This window comes from Pantherophis guttatus, chromosome 8 (assembly GCF_059756535.1).
Source record: "Pantherophis guttatus breed Tessera chromosome 8, ASM5975653v1, whole genome shotgun sequence".
Classification (NCBI taxonomy): domain Eukaryota; kingdom Metazoa; phylum Chordata; class Lepidosauria; order Squamata; family Colubridae; genus Pantherophis; species Pantherophis guttatus.
Window position 1 is genome coordinate 61,225,001 of NC_142070.1, and position 19,577 is coordinate 61,244,577.

Below are 19,577 nucleotides of genomic sequence, written 5' to 3' on the forward strand. Positions count from 1 at the left end.
AGAATCTCCAATGTTCAAAAAGCCATAGTTCTTTTCAAGGTAATCCACAATATGTAACAAGTCAAGTAGGTTCTTTTCAGAAAAAAAAGTTTCCACAATCAACACTTTCACTTAGTCACTTAGTCACTTAGTCACAGCTTCAATCGCCATTTTGAAGCATTTATGTAGCAATCTGTTTGATCTCTTTGTCTGGCTTTTTTAAAGGTGGCAAATCCTTAATTTTGCTTTTCTCTTTTCAAGTTCATTTCAGTTTTAGCAAAAAAGTTCAAATATCCAGCTCTATTTAGTTAATAAGCAATTCCCTCCAATCGATCAGTGGTGAAATAAGGTTCTTAAAGGGTTTAAAACTTCTTTCCCTTTTTTCCCCCAAAAATCTTCAAGCCCCTCAGATCTTCAGCCGCTAGTAAGGCTGGGGATCTTATTTATAAATGTCCTCATTAACGTGTTGTTCTCGCCTGGGCTGATGTCACTCACCCGGCTCTGAAGCACTTCATCCTTTCTTCCTTCCTCCTGCACTTTGCTTGTCCTGATCTGTCGCAGTCTCGAAGCAGCCGCCATGGCTGCCGTCCCCCGCCGCTGACTTATAGGATTGCCTCCGGCCTCCGAGGAACTTGCCCATTCCTCTCGGCCGTCCAAGGGGTCCCTCTCTTTTCCCCTGTCCCTTCAGGACAGGGTAGGTCCGCAGACCTGTCAGCGGCGGTTAGCTAGTCGGGGTTTTGACGGGGCTCATTGGAGCCCCGCCATTTCCCCGACTACATCCCCGTGACGCCAAACCAGAAGTTCTCCCCTCACCTCTCACTCTAGTAGTCAAAGACATGGTCCTTTCTTTCTTATTATTATTCAATATTTCAGTATACACTTCTAGCATCAATCATAATCATTTAAGCATATAAAATATATCCATTCATTTTTTTTTTTTAATTTGATTTATATGCCGCCCTTCTCCGGAGACTCAGGGCGGCTTACAATGCGCTAAGCAATAGCCTTCATCCTTTTGTATATTTATACAAAGTCAGCTTATTGCCCCCACAAACTGGGTCCTCATTTAACCTACCTTAGAAAGGATGGAAGGCTGAGTCAACCTTGAGCCTGGCGAGATTCGATCTTACTTTAATTGCAGACAGCTGGTGTTAAATTACAGTCCTCTGTCTGTTGAGCTATCCAGGCTCCTTATTATTGATGTTTTTCCAAATTACTTAATTCTAGCTTTCCACTATTACTGACATTTTTATACATATTTAATAATACCCCTATACAAGATCTATTTATCTAATTTACATAATTTTCCAATCTATGTAATTCTAATAATAATATACATTACATTACTACATTACTGATATATATTCAAAAATAATTTTCATCTCTTACACTACATACAATGCAGTTTATCCAACTTATTTAGTTCTAATATTCATACACATTATTTAAATACTTTCATAAAATATTTTGCTTTACATTCCTTTTATTTTTCCTTTATCTCACATCTTTCACCCGCATCCAAATTTTTAGTCTCCTTTTTTTTTTGGTTGTCTCCCATACCCTTTTTTTAAATCTTTTATTTCATCTACTCTTAAATCTATATTTTGACTATACCCTCTAGCTTTCTCTCCCCTCACCATTTTTCCCCACCATCTAGTTCTCCAGCTATCTATTCCAACCCCTTTTTCTTCTCCCCAGCTATCTCCTGTTTCTCCCATTTCCTTTTCATATTTTTTAATCCCCCATTCACTATCAATTTAGATGATATTTTTTGTTGTTGTCTTCTTCTTGTTGGTTTCCCAATTCTGCTGTCTTCTCCGCTCCTTCTAGTAGTTCCATTCTTTCCTCTTTATTCTGGTCTTTACTTGTTATTCCTTGTATTATGTTTTCCAATTTTTGGTCTATACGATCTATACATCCAACTATTTCCATCATCTTACATTGTTCTTTTATACACTCCTTAATGACTTGGTATATCAACTCCATTTCAGTATCTCGACTTACTTCCATTTTACACTCAATCCAATTTAAGAAAAGAAAACAGGAGGTTATCCACACCTCTTCCAGTCACTTTTATTTACTCAACAATATTCAGGGGTCACTTGGCTAAAGGTCCTGTTTATTGTATAAGTCTCCAATAATTTTAAGGTAAATACTTATAATCCAACAAATGTGGAAGATCCCACAGTTGCACAGTCCTCCATTTAGCAGCAGATGGTGCTCAAACTTCAACTTACTGCTAGTTCTCTGCATAATGCTGATAGTCCAATTTTAATTGTTTTAAATTATAAATCCAGTATGTGGGCAAAATTAGTAGTAATAAAAAACAAGCTCCAAATTGAATTCCAGTATTTTTTGAAATACCTTTTCAATCCCACGCCTTCACTTTGAGAGTTCCATTTTCTTTTCCTTAGTTTTCTTTAAAAAGTTTCTCTTCTTCAATATTCTATATTTTTTTCCTTTAATGTGCTTATTTCGCCACTAGAAAATAGTTCAGATATGCTTCCCCCATAAATTTCTTGGGGTCACTTTTAATGGAAAATATTCTCTTACCCAGATCACACGCCACTCACTTTCTCCTTTCCTGCACAGTCTTGAGCATTCAGGCTGTCTTTGGCTTTGTGTCAGCCATGTTTGCTGCTGCTGCTCCTCGTTGTCAGCTGAGGGGGCTTTCCTAGTCAGAGAAGGGAGATGTGGCTCCCCTCTTCCTGCTAGGCGATCCCCCTTTGCTTCGCCACTCCTCTGGGGTGGCTATGGTCCCAGTTTGGACCCTCTGATAAGGAGAGGTCAGAGCTGACCACAGAGCTATCGGACCAGGCTTCTGAAGGCACCGGAAGTACAACCGGAAGTCTCCGGATACCTGGGTCTTATTATCATATGTGGTGGACATGTGTAGAAGCAAAAAAATACTGGACAAAAATAGATACATGGCTGGAAAAGATGATAAAACAACACATTGATTTAAAACCAGAAATATTTTTGTTGGGGATTTTACCTGAAACCTATAGGGAATGTGTATCTAATTATTCATGTATTGACTGAAGCTAGAATTGTATTTGCACAAAACAGGAAAAGTGAAGAGATCCCTACTGATGAGAATGTGATCAGGAAAATATTAGAATGTGCAGAAATGAATAGATTAACACTTGCAATTAAGGAGAAGGAACAAACTGAATATTATATGACATGGGAACTATTTTATCAATGGTTAGAGAATAAAAACAGAAGTTAAAAATAGGGAAACAAAAAAAGATCAGCGAAATATAGAAAATATGTTAGGAGAGAGACATAAACACTATGTTTATTATTATTTTTATGACTATTAGGATTATTATGTTTAATATTATTATTATATTCTTATTAGAAGATATGTCAAAAGGGAGAAGTGAATATGTTTATAATGTTCAATGTTAGTATTGTGAAATTAGAGAAGTAATATTAATATAATGGATATTGTTGTAAATTTTGATCATTACTGCACAAAGATACATGTACCCAGACGACACACTGTTTAATGGAAGATGGGACTATTATACTCAAAAATAAAAAAAGATAAAAATCTGGTGAGAGGTTTCATCGTACCCATGCAACCAAAAATTGCCACCCTGCTACTATTCTGAGAGAAGAAAGATGGGTCTTTGCACCTTTGTGTGGATTATAGAAATTTGAATACCCCTCCCTCTCATGAAAGACATGTTAGCCCACCTCTCCAAAGGAATTTTTTTTTCAAAACTGGACTTTAGAGAGCCTTACTACCAAATCACAATTAGGAAAGGGGACAAATGGAAAACAGCTTTTAACACTTTATGCAAAACTTTCCAAATGTGAATTCCACAAAGATAGAATTGACTACCTGGGATATAGGATTTCCCACGAGGGCATGGAAATGGACCCAGGGAAAGTGCAAGCAGTGATCAACTGGGCTCCCCCCAACCGCACCTGCAAACAACTACAAAGCTTGCTGGAGTTTGCAAATTTTTACCAGCAATTTATCCTAGCTTTGCACAAATTGCACTCCCAATTACTAACCTACTGAAAACAAAGGGGGGTGGGAGACAAACCAAAACCAAAACAGCCCATAAAATGGACCATGGAATGCCAGGCAGCATTCGATAGACTGAAATAATTTTTCTCAGCTGAACCAGTCCTAAAACACCCAGATCCAGAACAGCCATTCATCATACAGGCAGATGCCAGTGACATAGCAGTTGGAGCCGTCCTACTCCAATAAAACAAACAGGGCCAACTGCAGCCCTGTGCATACATGTCTAAAAAAACTAACCGACACTGAACAGAGATGGGCTATCTGGGAAAAGGAGGCTTTTGCAGTATGGTGGGCTCCCCTTACTTGGAGGCATTTCCTTACAGGGGAATAAAATCCCTTTCGAAGTCTGGACTGATCATAAAAACCTAAAGGCCCTAAAAACCTCACGGAAACTCTCCCCAAAACAAGTTTGCTAGGCTCAACACTTCAAATGTTTCAATTTCAACCTAAAATACTTCCCCGGGGGAGCAGATGCACTGCTTCCCTTTTTTAGCAGATGCACTATCCAGAAAGCCTTAGTTTAACAGCGGGAAACCGGAAGTGATCAAACCCCTGCTCCCAACTGGCAGCCAAAGTGATGACTAGGGCATAAGCTAAACAAGAACCACTAATGGACAATGCTATCACTCAGGCATTTAAAAAAGCCCTACAAACCGATGAGTGGTTCCTAGCCCATAAAAACACCTGTTTAATTAAAGATGACTTAGTTTGGATGGGAGGAAAATTATACGTCCCAGCTAGTCAGAGAATTCCTCTCATGCAAACATGCCATGACCCCAAATTGGCTGGTCACTTCGGCTTTGTGAAAACCCTACACCTTATCAAAAGGCAATTCTGGTGGCCATCTCTTAAGAAAGACATTGAAAGCTATGTTACCAGTTGCCCTATCTGTGCAGCAGCAAAGAGGAGACAAGGAAAAAAACCAGTCTTTTACAGACAGTAGCCAAGCCTTCAGCATCCTGGAGAGAGATCTCTATGGATTTTATTATGGAGTTACCTGAAAGTAGGGGAAAATACTGTTATCTGGGTCATAAAAGACCTTTTTTCCAAGCAGGCCCACTTCGTTCCCTGCCAAAAAATCCCCACTGCTAAGGCACTCACCAAACTGTTCCTGTGGCATATCTATCGACTACATGGGACCCAGAAAGGATACTATCTGATTGGGGGGTCCAATTCATTTCGAAGTTCTGGAAGGCCTTTTAGGACCTTCTCCGAACCAGCCAGGGCCTAAGTTCTAGTCATCATTCTCAGACTAACGGATCGACAGAGAGATTGAACTCGGTTCTGGAACAATATTTAAGATGCTTTATTAACTATCAACAAGATAACTGGACTGACCTTCTGCCTTTTGCAGAAGTTGCCTATAATATCTCTGCATTCTAGCACTGGCATTCGAGTTGCCACTGGCCAGGACTTCATCCCAATGCCAGAATTACCGTAGAGGAACCAACCATAAAGTTTCACAGTGCAGAGTTTGTTTAGGACCGTTCGGACAAGCTTTACGTGCTTGGATTTTGTCTCTATGTATATTAAAATGTCACTAAGTACACCAGAACCCCTTTGTACAGGTGCTCATGGAGCACCTCGTTTATCAGTTACATAAACACAGTAGGGACGCCTTGCAATCCAAATGGGAGCACTTTGAATTGGTAACACACCAAAGGAGTGTTAAAAGCTGTTTTCCAATCATCCCCTTCCCTAATCCTGATTCGGTAGTAAGCCTCTCTTAAGTCCAGTTTTGAAAAAAAAAAATCCTTTGGAGAGGTGGGCTAACATGTCTTTCATGAGGGGAAGGGGGTACAAATTCTCCACACTCAGTATTCAAATTTCTATAATCCACACAAAGGTGCACAGACTCATCTTTCTTCTTTCAGAATAGCACCGGGATTGCAATTTTTGGTCACGTGAGTTCAATGAAACCTCTCGCCAGGTTTTTATCTATGAAGGCTCTCAATTCCTCAAGTTCCCTGGGGGACATGCTATACATTTTTGGTTTTGGTAGTTTGGCCCCTGGGAGGATCTTGATAGCACAGTCTCTGGGGTGGTGGGAGGGAGCTAGTTGGAGCCTTCTTTGCTGAACACCTCAACTAGGTCCTTGTACTCCCTGGAGATGCCCTGGCGCGGCCTTTCTCATCATCGCTGCTTCTTTGTTTGGGTTCCCCCCCAGTTCCTCCCTTCGTCATCAGGTCCAGTCACTCCCCATTGAAATCTTAGAGTCCCCTGCTTTCAGTTCACTCTGGGGATCCACTTCCTCAACCAGGTGAGCCCTAGAACTAGCAGCCATTCCATTCCATTAGGATAAAGTGGTTAGAAACCCCTCCTCTTAGTTTGATGTTGAATGAGCAGATCCACAGATGCAAAGATGTTATGGAAACAGTCACCCTGAGAAAGAGATAAGGAGTCGTTCCCATGCTCTTCTTCTGTGAGGCTTCCAAACTGAGAGAAAACAGATGGCCCTCCCCCCTTGTACAACCCCCAAGGTAAATCAAAGCACAGGGCAGAATAGGAGACAGGGTAAAAGTTATAAACTAGGGAATTACAAGATACATAGGAAAACAGGATGAGAGCAATTAGTGAGTAAAAGAATCTGGGTTCCCCTTCCCACTTGAATGGCAGTATCCCATTTATATATAGAGTCCCAGCAGACACTGTGTGAGATGTGAATCCTACTTAGGCTTGTCCATTGCTGACTTGGTATTTTTTATTATTCTCCCTTTTTAAACTGTAAGCTGCCTGGGACCGTCTGGCATTAGGTAGTCTCTACATTGCAATCACATTTTTTTTTCAAAGAATTAAAATTAAACATTTACATCTGCACCCACAAGTTCATGTCTTGTTTGTCCCATGAATCAGGATCACTGCACAGCTCTGAGATCCATCTGCTTTCCTGTGCATGTATGTGAGTAGTAATTTTCAGTACTTCCACGAAAAGGAGCCAACAAGATCTGTTCAATGAAGTGTTCATGTTTACAAAAACAAGATCAAACAATATGTAAGGTTCTATTTTTTTCCTCCCAAAATAGTTCAGTTTTATTTTTCTGACAACCATAAGCTACAAATCTACTGGTCACTAAATAATTTGTTCTTTTGTTGTTGTTTTAAAATCAGGAAACTACAGACCAATCAGCCTAACATCAATACCCAGGAAGATATTGGAAAGGATAATAAAAAACAGATCTGCCAACATCTAGAAACGAGTAAAGTAATAATAGCAGTCAGCATGGGTTTGTTAAAAACAGATCATCCCAAACCAATCTTATTTCATTCTTCAACATAGTGACTAAATTAGTAGACCAGCAAAATACTGTGGGCATAATATACTTAGATTTCAGCAAGGCATTCAACAAAGAAGACCACAACCTACTTCTTGGTAAACTAGAAAAAAGTTTAACAAATTAACAGACTTGGAAGGGACTTTATAGGTCATCAACTCCAACCCCCCGCTCAACCAGGAGACCCTAGTGGGATAGATAGTATCACCACCAAATGTATTTGTAACTGGCCGACAAACCGTACTCAACGAGTAGTCCTTAATGGGTCTACGTCTACATGGAAGGAAGGAAGCAGTGGGGTACCACAAGGTTCCGTCTTAGGCCCAGTACTCTTCAATATCTTCATAAATGACTTAGATGAAGGAATAGAAGGGGAACTCACCAAATTTGCAAATGATACTAAGCTGGCAGGAATAGCTAACACTCTAGAAGATAGGCTCAAGATACAGATGGATCTTGACAGACTTGAACACTGGGTTCTATCTAACAAAATGAAATTCAATATAGAGAAAAGTAAAGTCTTGCACTTAGGCAAGAAAAACCAAAAGTACACATATAGACTGGGTGAAACCAGGCTTAATAGCAGTAACTGTGAGTGGGATTTTGGAGTCTAAGTGGACAACCAATTAAATATAAGCCAGCAGTGTGCAGCAGCAGCCAAAAAAGCCAACGCAATCCTAAATTGCATTAACAGAGGAATACAATCAAGATCAAGTGAGGTACTAATACCCCTCTATAAAGCCCTAGTAAGACCACACCTGGAATACTGCATCCAGTTTTGGTCACCACACTATAAAAAAGATGTTGAGACTCTAGAAAAAGTGCAGAGAAGAGCAACCAGGATCATTAGGGGACTGGAGACTAAAACATATGAAGAACGATTACAGGAACTGGGCATGACTAGTCTAGTGAAGAGAAGGACCAGGGGAGACATGATAGCAGTGTTCCAATATTTGAGGGGCTGCCACAGAGAGGAAGGGGTCAAGCTATTTTTCAAGGCACCTGAAGGCCAGACAAGGAATAATGGATGGAAACTGATCAAGGAGAGATTCAACCTAGAAATAAGGATAAATTTTTTGACAGTGAGAACAATCAGCCAATGGAACAGCTTGTCTTCAGAAGTTGTGGGAGCTTCATCACTTGAGGCTTTCAAGAAGAGATTGGACTGCCATTTGTCAAAAATGGTGTAGGGTCTCTTGCTTAGATGGGGGGTTGGACTAGAAGATCTAGAAGCTCCCTTCCAACTCTGTTAATCTAATCTAATGGATTATGTTTTTCATAGGTTGAACTATAGTTTCTCTTTGTGTGAAGACCGATGCAAAGAATGAATTAAGCATCTCTGCTTTCTCTCTACTGCCTTTTACTTCCTTGCCATCTTCTCTTTTTAGTAGACCGACTGTTTCCTTTACTTTTTGCTTGTTATTTATATGTTGAAAAGAAACTTTTTAAAAATATCTGTGATTTTTGTTGCAAATCTTAGTTCATTCTGAGCCTTTGCTTTCCTCACCTTATCGTTGCAGATTCAGGCTATCTGCTGATATTCTGTCTTTCCATTTCCTCTTTCCATTTTTTTATACTTGTCCTTTTTGTCTTTCAATTAACCAGAGAGATATTTGTGCAACCATGCTGGTTTCTTCTTCGATTTCTTTTGAACAGTAGCATTTTCATCCATCTGACTAGCTCACTTTTAATTTAGAGAAGAAATTGTATCAGAAGATAATGGAAATTTGAGTGCTATTTTCTATTAATCAGGGAGCAAGCCCTATTGAGTAAATATGTTCAGATCTGCACTTGTGTATGTAGAAAAGATCTCAGGAGATAGGAAGAAGAGTCTCAGCCTATACAACAGTCTGATAAACGAGTCTGAAGACATAACAGCTTGGAGAGCTTTTATCTACAGTCCCCAGGAGTTGACTATGACTGGATAAAGCATAGTAATAACCACTCAGAATCATTTTTCCTTTTCACAATTCTCATACCTGCCTCTACTGTCTACTACTGTCATAAACTGCAGACCTTCCTTGCTTTCTTTCCACAGCTTCTCACAGATTCAAATATGAAAGGAGCAGAACTTGGATCATGACCTCATAATGCCAGTTTCATTATTTATGGAATCGTGGTTAGGAATAATTGCCTATAATATCAGCCTGCCATCTCTGTCTGAAAAAAAAAAGTAGCAGATGTCCTAAGGGAGTGAATCAGTTCCCATTTAAGGCCTCCACTATCCAGAACTTGTAGAGCACACATGTCAAACTCAAGGCCCGTGGGCCACATCCGGCCCAAGATGTGGTTAGATCTGTTCCATGGGGCCGTTGTGGAGACAGCGAGGGGCCAGCTCCCGTCACCTCAGCCCTGGCCTACCCCAACCCAGCTGGGCACTCCCCCTGGGCACATGCATAGGAGGTGGTGAGCACACAGGGACTGGTGGCCCGGTGAAAGGGAAGTGCTCACTGACTGTTCTGGCCTGGGTGGCCGCCATGAAGTTTCTGTAGATCAACATGGAACGCTCCAGCAGCAGCACAATGCCTGCCACCTTAGGACTGCAAGCACTTCCTTTTCACCGGAACAGACCCGCCCTCTCCCACCTCCCTTCCCCTGCCCCCATCCCCACATGGGAAAGCCACAGCTAATGGCAGCATTTATTTCCTACAATAGCTAATCAGTTGCTTCTAGGGTTCTCAAAAGCAAATAGGGAAGACATACTATCCTACCCTGCAACTGGGAATTGGGGGCATCCTGCCCCAATTCAGCATTAAGCCTGAGTCTTCAAGACTAACTACTCTTGACTGACTTGCCACCATAAATTTGGATAAATCCTGCATTAAAGTCATCCAGGTTAGTGGGTGTCACCATGCCTGGTAGTAATTCGTTCCACATATAAGTATGAGCTATGTGAGGTAATTTTTATGCTATCTTTTCTATATCTTTTTCCAAGTAGCTTCACAGGATAACCCCCAATTTTACTGCTTTGAAAGAGTGGGAAATTATTTTAAAGGCTTTCCTTTTATGAGGTTCCATAGAATTAACCTTCAATTCTAAATGTGAATATAAATCAGGTCACATTCTGTAAATCCTGGTTTTACAAAGTTCCTAGGTGACAATTTGTTTCACATAGTATATACAAACTTCCCTAGAGCTGGAATCAGTCGAAAATTGCAGACCTATTCTATAGGTTTTCAGTTATTTTGGAGGGGAGAGGTATATTCGCATGTCATTGCTACCAAAAGTATTCATATCCTTTTTATCTGTTAGTCCCATAAGCCTAATCAGGAATAGTAGTTTTACCTTTATTGTAAGGTTACATTATTATCAGAATCGTGTACAACTGAAAATATTTCTCCCCTCCTTTCCTTTACCCTGCAGAAACTATGAAGGGTCCCTTCTAAAATACTTTGCACACCCTTTCTCTTCTTTGCCTGAGACATTTTTTATAGGTCTGTTGTCCAATATGAGGATTTTCCTCCTGTCTCCCAAAGTCATTCTCACATACCAATATAGCCCAACATGTGACTTTAACCTAAGTCATTATTACTCACGCAGCCTAGTTCCGAATAGGCCGTGACCTTCCAAAGCTTTGGATCTCAACTCTCATAAACCTGATTATGGGATTGTAGCAGGGGTGGGTTCCAAAACTACTGGTTCTGTGGGCATGACTTGTTTGCTGGGCATGGCTTGGTGATCATGTGACTGGGTGGGTGTGGCTTGGTGGTCATGTGACTGTGGGCATGGCTTGGTGGTCTGTGACTGGGTGGGCGTAGCTGGGTAGTGTGACTGGGTGGACGTGGCCAACTTGATGTCACTCACATCAAGGGTTAGGGTTAGGGTTAGGGTTAGGGTACCTGGCCTCTCCTTGCCTCAAAGGACTTAATAAGATACAATTTCCCTGTCCATTTATTTACTACTACTGAACATCCAAAATATACTATTTAATCCTATGTATGTATGCCAAATGTGTACATACATATTAGATAGTATAGAGTATGTATAGGCACACAAAAAGATGTTATCTACTATACATACTGTATGCGTATGTACGTACACACACACACACACAGCTCTTCTAAAACTATACACATTCAATGTCACTTACTACATTTGGAAAAACACACCCAGAGTCCACTTTCTGCCACACTATAACTTCTGTATATTTAGAACATTACACACGCCTTTGGATGTTCTCCCCTAGCTTGCACATGACTGTTAGAGCCAGGAGAGGTCATTGATTGAGTAAAATGTGGTGAAACTCACTTAACAACGCTCTTGCTTAGCAACTAAAATTTTGGGCTCAATTATGGTCATATGTCAAGGACTATCTCTGCCTTCCTCTGCATGGCAGCTTTGTCCTAGATTGCTGTCCTGTTTCAAAGAGTCTTCTGAAGCCACGTCTACTGCCAGGGTTTGTGGTCCTTCCTTCCTCTTCTTTCTCTTTCTTTCTCTCTTTGTCTGTCTGTCTTTCTTTTTTTCTTTCTTTCTTTCTTTCTTTCTTTCTTTCTTTCTTTCTTTCTTCTCTCTTTCTTCTCTCTCTCTCTCTCACACATTTTAGGAATCATATCTAAAGGACCTCTAGAAGTCTTGTTCAAAACTGATTGTACTCCATGACAAAAGCTTTAACTCAGATTCACTAACTTGACTATAAATGATCCCATTTAGAGAATTTAAGGGGTTTTTTTACGAATGTGGAAATGAGCAAAACAATATAGTAGAGAAAGAGAAAGAAAAGAAAGAAAAGTGTTCAGTTCTTAATATTTGAATGTATCTTCTTAATAAACATACTAGTAATAATGTATTAGAATATTTCTTTTCTTCCTCCCTCCTTTCCTTCCTAAAAGTTATTTGGGGCCACATGCAATTCTTCCTTCCTTCCTTCCTCCCTCCCCTCTCATTCCCATCTCCTTCCATCCATCTCATTTCCAGCTCCTTCCTTCCTTCCTCCCCTCCCCTCTCATTCCCTATTGCAGTATATTATGTGCCATTCAGCAAAAGTCTTAATACTTTGGCTTTGATTAATCTTATTGTTATAGTTAGGATTTTATGTTATAAATATTACAAGTAGTATTAAATGCTTGCCATCCCCTGGTGGGGGGAAAACAGGGATACGCCGGACGGCCACCATCTCCTTCAGACCTGCAGGCTGGGCTCTCAACAACTGACCGGCACTGATGCAAAGCGGGAGACACCAAGCTGGAGCTAAGACTGCTGCTCTACTGTGGCAGAAGGAAGAAAGCGAGCAGGGCCGGTGCTCTGGACTAGAGGGTGGGCGGATGTGAACTCCAAGCAGTGGAGGGGGGTGCAGCTGCAACTTCGGCGGCTTCAGGAAACGCTAGCCTGGTAGTGAAGGGGGCAGCGGCATGCTGTGAAGCTTACCAGGCCGCCCCCTCCCCTGCCGCTTGGAGCTCACTGCCGCTGCCCGGAGCTCCAAGCAGCAGGGTGGCCCAACAGCGGCGGTGGGAGAAAGGAGAGCTTTTACTCCAGGCGGGTGAGCTCCAAGCAGTGGGGAGGGGGCACAGCTGCAACCCGGCGGCTTCGGGAAACGCTAGCCCAGAGGGGAATGGGGTGGCAGCCCGGCAAGCTTTCTAGCCATGCAGCTACTACGAAGCTTACTGGGCTGCCCCCCCCATCCCCACTGCAGCGGCAAAGTCAGTGGGACAATTTCAGGAGCTGCTAGCCAGAAGGAAGGGGACTGGCCGGGCCGGCAATCTTTGTAGCCATGTGGTGTCCCCTGAGCGCGCCAGGTCCAAAAGGCGAATGAGCCTCGCCATGTCTCCCCGAGGTAGCTCTTTGGCCGAGCGCAGCAGGTCTCCCTCCCCCATCACTAGCCTTGGCCTTACCTTTAGAACTTCCACATGCCTCCGAAGGAAAGGCGGTGGCAGTGGTGGCAGGAGATGGTAGCGGCAGCCTTGCCAGGGGAGGGCAGTGGTGGCAGGGAGGGTGAAGCTGCTGGCCCAGCAAGCTGACCCCTCCCCAGTTCCCACCACGGCTGCAATGGCAGCAGATTCGGGAGCTGCTGACAGGTGGGGAGGGGGCTGCCAGGCAAGCTTCGCAGCCATGGAAAAAGCTGCTGCCATCACCGCCATGTTCTTTGAGCATGCGCATCCCATTGGACTTGCAAGGCAATGGGATGTGCATGTGTGAAAAACATGGCAGCGATGAACATAGCAGCCAGGGCAAGCTAGTGGCAACTGGGGGACCGGTTCGGGGGCATGGCCAGCCAGCCATTACTACCGGTTCTGCGACCGATGACAAATTTTTACTACCGGTTCTTCTGAACCAGTGCGAACCGGGAGCAACCCACCACTGGATTGTAGTATTTAAAGTACACTAAAAAATAACCAATTTGATGTCCTGTTGTAATGAATACTAAGATAAATACTTGGGAATGCTTGTACCTGAGATAATGACATTGTCTTCTCTTCTTTAATCTGCTTCCATTTTTACATAGCTGCTGCCACCTGTTCTTTCCCCTGAATTTGTTTTTAGAATCCAGACTCTGAAATCTGTCCTTTGGCTGTTTGGAGCTATATAAATAAACATTAATTTGATTTTGCCACCAGAGATACAATATACATTCAGCAACTGACACCTCTCAAGTTAATTCAACTATATGAAATAAGCACATGAAGATAGACACCTATAATTATGAAGAGAAGTATAATATCACCATCCAGAATCCAGTTTTTATAGCCACATCCTATCAGTGTCAATGCTGTATAGCTGTAATTTTATTTCAGGAATCAGAAATATTTTTTTCAGTCTTTGATGGCCACCATGGATATTTTCTTACTCATGTGGTCTTTGGATAAATGAAGACTTTTTACCACCTCTACACAGTTTAAATCAAACTCCATTATCTGGATTGAACTACTCTTGACAGTCATCCAGGTCATAGTTGTGTAACAAGTGCTTTTTCAAAAGGCAACTGGACTGTTTTTGGTCTTCTATATCAAGGAACAAACAGTCCAGTTTCCTTTTGAAAAAGCACCTTTTAGATATATCAAGCAACAATTGCAAGACAATTCAGAGTATAGGTGGGGCTGACCTCTTTTATCACAGGCACATCAAACAGGATGCTCAATGTGCATCCAGCAAAAGGTTACTGGTCATTCAGGTGGCAGATTTAAGCTTTTTATTTTAAAACATTTCCCGTAGGTATTGTATCCCGCAGTGAAGCACAGGAAGGCAAGCCACAGCATCAGACAACATTTGAAGTAACGCCAAAACTAGACAGGAATTACTAATCTAAATAGTCCTGAAACATCCTCAAGATACACAAGTGTAGAAAACAGTTTTATATTTCTAAGGGAAAAATAAATTGGAGAAAAATAATATCTAAATAGTTGGGTTAGAAGCACTTCCTATTATCCCAAGACCCTAGGCTGTGATTATTAAAGAATATATGTATGTCTGAAGTTATTTTTAAAAAGTACTTTTGCTTAGACTGTCCACTACCCAACTTAAATTTTAAAGTCTGAGTTGCCTATGTTTCTGATTTTGTTCTCTGTGCAGATGGGACTTCTCTTTCTGATCTACATATGGTTTAGATTACAACTCACAGACTGACCATTTCCTCACTAGCAATTTCTAACATAATCTATCCCTCATTACGGAGATATAAAGTCTGTCTCACTAATCTTACATAGCCATTGACTGAGTTGCAATTTACAGAATTGATAGGCACCAGTTTGAGAATCAGAAATTTTTTTTACTCAAATGTAATTTCCACTGAAGTCAGCAGGGACCCTTTTCCAATCCATTTGGATAGAATGCAGTGGTGAAATGTAAAATTTGTTATTACTGGTTCTGTGGGCATGGCTTGGTGGGAGGTAATGTGACTGGGTAGGTGTGGCCAACTTTTTTTTTTTTTTTACTTTTAAAAGCAGTTTTTCTACAACTCTTCTCTTCTGCCAAAGAGGTTGTTTAAAAAATGCTTTTAAAAGGTTCTGAAGATCCCAGCTGAGTTGCCTGATCGTCAGAGGCTTTTGTTTTCTTTTAAAAGCATTTTTTTTGCTTTTAAACAAAAAAAAAAGCTTCTGGCGATCAGGCAACTCAGCTGGGATCGTCAGAGCCTTTTAAAAACATTTTTTTTACAACCTCTTCAGCCAAAGAGGTTGTAGAAAAATGCTTTTAAAAGGCTCTCACTATCCCAGCTGAGCCACATGATCATCAGAGGCTCCCTTTCTTTTACTTTTAAAAGCATTTTTTTCTACAACCTCTTCGCTGAAGAGGTTTTAGAAAAAATGTTTTTAAAAGTAAAAAAAAAGCCTCTGATGATCGCGCGGCTCTACTGGGCGGGGGGGCAGGGATTTTTGCTACCAGTTCTCTGAACCACCCGCTGCCATCGCTACCGGATTGGGCGATCTAGTCCGAACTGGGAGCATTTCACCTGATAGAATGGCACTCTTCCTATGCACTTGGACCAAGTAGCAATTTTTGCTTGTTTCCACTTCGTTTCCCCAGTCATTTTGAAACATCTTCTACATTGCATAACAAAATGCTTTTAAAATTCTACTCATATTTGCCAAATAAATTTATCATAAGATACAAGGAACTACAGTTCCCAAACTATAAATGCAAACCCCCTTTCCTTTTAGACTACAAAAAAAAATGACTGATATGTTTCAGTCCTGGCAGCATTCCATTCTTCCCGCTAAAGAGGTTTTCCTAACTTAAAAAGTGAATTTTCTTCCCCAATCAAAAAGCTTCCAGACTATAGTTCCCATAACTCTGAATCAACACAATAATCGATTGATAAGTTATTAGACTGGAAAAGACAGTCCCACTTTAATAGAAGCTGGTAAAATCAAAGGCATCACATAGTGGTTCACCATCTAAACATCTAGGACAGGGTTCCTCAAACTATGGCCTGCGGGCTGGGTATGGCCCGTCAAAGCCATTAATCCGGCCTGCGCGGGACCACAAAATTGCCCAAAACACATCACCCCACCCACCCGCCAGCCCCCATCTTTCAGCCGAGTGCAGGCCTTACCTTCATGAGCCCTGCGGGCTGAAACTGGAAAGTAAGGCCAAAGGTTTTGGCCGGCAGGGTGCTTCTGGGGCCAGGGAGGCCAAAAATGGGATGCACGGAGGCCCCGGGAGGGGAAAATGGAGCCCTCCACCTCAGCTTCTTAACTTGGGGTTCCTCCATCCATCCGCCCCTGGACTCAGGGCGGGGATCAACCAGTGTGCTCCAAGCAGGCAATCAGCCGCAGTGGCCCTGACAGGGGCCTGGGGAATAGGTGCCTCACTGCTGCGGCTTCCAGTGGGTGAGGGGGGTGATGTGGGTAGTGCAGCCTTGGAGGCCCTGGCTGCCTCCACCCGCTGGCAGCCATAGCAGGCGAGGATGCAAAAGGAGGCAAAAGAAGCAGCATCCACCAAGGTGCAATTGTCCAGCAGCAGGGACTCCACAGCTGGCCCTCCAAGAAACAGGCATGGTGATGGCAGCACTGTCACTGGCCACAGGCAAAGTGGGGAGGGGGAGGCATGTGATGTGGACCACCAGACACGCCTGCTCCATCCCATGTGGCTGTGACAGGGCATTTGGCTGCCCAATGCATCCAGCAGGCCAGACTGCATGCCTCTCCCCTGTGCCTCTGCCTTCAGCTACTGTTGCCGCTGTGGGTGAAAAACAAGGTGAGGAGGGTGTGGGACACGTGCTGCCTACTCCGTCCCATCTCTTTTGGCTTGCAGTTGGAGAGCAGGTCACCACTAGTCATCTCCTTGGCCCCCTCATGGGTCTGGCACCATTGAGGCCTCCAGCAGCTCGCGCAAGTCCATTAGGCTTCTGTTGTCACCACCCAGAGCACCAGGCCCGGGGAAAGCTCGATCCCCATCGATGCTATGGCCGCCCAAGCCCAGCCAGGATTGCGTGCCTTCCCCATCTCTGTTGGGCCTGGGCAGCCAGGGCTCCAATGGGAATCTGGCTTTCCCCACTTGCAATGGCCTTTTTTTTGCCTGCTGGGCCTGGTCGTGCTTTACCACCTCTACTCAGCCTTTCTAGCTGGCTGCTTTGCCTCTTTTGGGCTGGGCAGGTCCATCGAGTGGTGGTGGAGTTGCCACCCAGAGTTGCCAGGGGTAGAGACCCCCGATGACATGCCTCCTTCAGTGGGCTGCTTGGTAGGGAGAGCCGAGCCCTGCCCTGCAATGCAGCAGTTCCAGAGCACTTTCGGGGCGCTGCTGACCAATGCAGCTCCTTCAGACAGAGCTCCATTTTTTTTATATAAAGCTTTTTTTTATTTTTTTTAGACAAACACACATACAAACATACAATGCATTTTCTTTGAACAGAGTATTTGGCCAGTTCACAAATTTAAACAATATTTAATCATTTCAATTAAATTTACAATTTCTATATTTCCTTTTTGCCATAGGTATTCCTTATCTATTTTTTTTTTACAAACCAATATTATCCTTCATTCTCATCTCTAATCTTAATCCTGATCAAATTCAATTTTTCCCTTCTATCTATATTATACCCCTTCCCATTGTCATCTATTTTTATATCTATCCTCACATTAGTTGGTTATGTAACATTACCATTGTTTAATATAAATCCAACATTTTAGTATAAATCAGTTAATTATATAACTATCTTTTTTTGTATATTAATCAATACGAACATAAATCTTCCAATTATTTCCATGCAATCCAATTTCTTACAAGTCAATTAGTTATATTTATCAATAATAATAAACCAAATAATTTTCCCCCTTATATTACTCATTAAACTCTCCCAATAAACCAAAAATCACAATTTATTGATTTCTACAAATTCAAAAAAAGAAAAACTTGTCATTTTCTAGATTTCAAAGATACAAAAACAAATATTCCAATTATTAATCATTTCATTTTTACATTCATATGGTTTCCCATTAGTTTCTTACTACTATTCATATTTCAATTCTAAATATATATAACATCTTTCTCTTTCATTTCTTTTTCTCCCCTCCCATTTTTATTTTTGTCTTTTTCTTTCTTTTTTTCTTTTGTATTTTAAAATCTTGAACTCTCCTCCTTTGCCCTAAATTTTCCTTTGTTTCCCATCTCTTTTCTCCTTTTCTTATCTCCCCACTATTTATCCCACTGTTTATTCCAGTGTAATTATTCTGTATTTCACAAATCTGGACTCTTCTATTTTGCCCTGCATTTCCTGTTGTTTTCCATCCTTTTCCTCTCTTTTTTTCCTTTTCACTGTTAATCCCAATGTAATCATTTAAGTTTTTTATATTCTTTCTATGCCACCCTTCATTCCTTTTTTGTCTCTTTCTGTCCTTTCTGTTTTTTCCATTGTTAATCCCAATGTAATCTCTAAAAACCTTTTTATTATTACTATTTACATAGTCAATTATTTTTCCCAAATTAATCTCATTGTCTTTTCTTCTTCTTTATATTCAGTCTCTGTGTCTTGCTTCTCTGTCTTTGTTTCCTTGTTAGCTTGAGCGTGATCTATCTCAATTTTTGGGTCCTCAGGTTTCAATTCTCCACGTAACATTGTAATTATTCCTCTTATTTCCGCTTTCCACGATGAGTACATCATTTCCATCATTTCTCTAATTTCCTGTGCCATTTTGTTCTTTCTGTCTCAATATTGTTCCAGTTTTAAAAGTTCCATTGTTTCCCTTTTTTTTCTAAAGTCAAGCTGCTTGCAGACAAAGTAATCCTCCCCAAAAATTCTCACGACTATTATCACTGATGCAGTTCAAAATTTTCCAAAACAGATTCCAAATTGCAGTGCTCTTTTTTCTCCTGAAGATGTCTCTCTACAATCCACAATTCTCTTAATTGTTTAACAAAGTGTCCATTTTGTATCAGTCCTCATTTGCAATCTAGTTTCTTTTTTCTTCTTTTTAACTTTGAAAATAGCAAATCAATTTTATAGTCCAGTTCAAATTAATCAAATTAAGGAGCCTTGCTGGTACAGTGGTCTAAGCACCCTGTTATTAACACAGCTGCCTGCAATTTACTGCTGGTTCGAATCTCTCCAAGGCTCAAGGTTGACTCAGCCTTCCATCCTTTCTAAGGTAGGTGAAATGAGGACCCAGTTTGTGGGGGCAATAAGCTGACTTTGTATAAATATACAAAAGGATGAAGGCTATTGCTTAACGCATTGTAAGCCGCCCTGAGTCTCCGGAGAAGGGCGGCATATAAATCAAATTAAAAAAAAAAACTTTTCGCTCTCTTTTTTTCCCTTCTTTATTTTATCTTTAGGTAAACAGCACTTCTGTTGTAGGACTTAATATCCAATTATCTTTTATTTTTCTTAGCCTTCGAAAACAAAGGATCTATTT